We start from the raw sequence: 1334 nt of genomic DNA on the forward strand, positions 1-1334 counted from the left end.
ACTTAATGACTTTCTAGAATTCAATGAAAATGAATGCATAATGCACTTAAATTTATAGGGTAAAATGAAAACAGTGATAAGAGAAAAGTTCACAGCACTAAGTGCCTTCATGAAGAAATTAGGGAGCTTTCATATTAGCAAACTTAAAAGCACACCCAAATGCTCTAGGACAAAAAGAAGCAAATACACCCAAGAGAAGTAGGTAGCAGGAAATAATCACTCAGGGCTGAAATAAATAAATTAGAAACAAAGAGAAAAATGCAAAGAATTAACAAAGCAAAGAGTTGGTTCTTTGAGAAAGTCAACAAGATAGACAAACTTGTAGCAAAACTAACTAAAAGGAAGAGAGAGAATGTCCACGTTAAGAAAACCCACAATGGCTTTTCGCCAAGATGGCGCCGAAAGCGAAGAAGGAAGCTCCTGCCCCCCCCAAAGCCGAAGCCAAGGCAAAGGCCTTGAAAGCTAAGAAGGCAGTGCTGAAAGGAGTCCACAGCCACAAAAAGAAGAAGATCCGAACGTCACCCACCTTCCGGCGTCCCAAGACACTGCGGCTCCGGAGGCAGCCAAAATATCCTCGGAAAAGTGCGCCCAGGAGAAACAAGCTTGACTACTATGCCATCATCAAATTCCCACTGACCACTGAGTCAGCCTTGAAGAAAATAGAGGACAACAACACGCTTGTGTTCATTGTGGATGTCAAGGCCAACAAGCACCAGATCAAACAGGCCGTGAAGAAACTCTATGACATTGATGTGGCCAAAGTCAATACCCTGATAAGGCCTGATGGAGAGAAGAAGGCGTATGTTCGCTTGGCTCCCGATTATGATGCTCTGGATGTTGCCAACAAGATTGGGATCATCTAAACTGAGTCCAGATGACTAATTCTAAATATACACTTTTTTTTCACAAAAAAAAAAAAAAAAAACAAAAAAAACCCACAATGAAAGGGGGACATAACAACAGACACCAAGGAAATCCAAGGATTCATCAGGTCTTACTTCAAAAGCTCCTATTCCACAAAACTGGGGAATCAAGATCAGATAAACAATCCAAATAGACCTATAACCCCTAAGGAAATAGAAGCAGCCATTAAAAGTTTTCCAACCGGGCTGGAGAGATGGCTCAGCAATTAAAAGCACTCACTGCTCTTCCAGAGGTCCCGAGTTCAATTCCCAGCAACCACATGGTGGCTCACAAACATCTATAATGGGATCCGATGCCTTCTTTTGGTGTGTCTGGAGACAGCTACAGTGTACTCATGCATTAAATGAATAAAAATCTTTTTTAAAAAGTTTCACAACAAAAAAACCCTCAGGGCAAGAAGGCTTTAGTTC

General features: G+C 41.4%; 1 pseudogene; it reads left to right on the forward strand.

Moving 5' to 3' along the window:
• The first annotated feature begins 361 nt into the window (after positions 1 to 361).
• LOC143436774 (large ribosomal subunit protein uL23 pseudogene) lies at positions 362 to 913 on the forward strand (annotated as a pseudogene).
• Positions 914 to 1334: the final 421 nt, after the last annotated feature.

The sequence above is a fragment of the Arvicanthis niloticus genome, chromosome 23, assembly GCF_011762505.2.
Source record: "Arvicanthis niloticus isolate mArvNil1 chromosome 23, mArvNil1.pat.X, whole genome shotgun sequence".
Taxonomy (NCBI): domain Eukaryota; kingdom Metazoa; phylum Chordata; class Mammalia; order Rodentia; family Muridae; genus Arvicanthis; species Arvicanthis niloticus.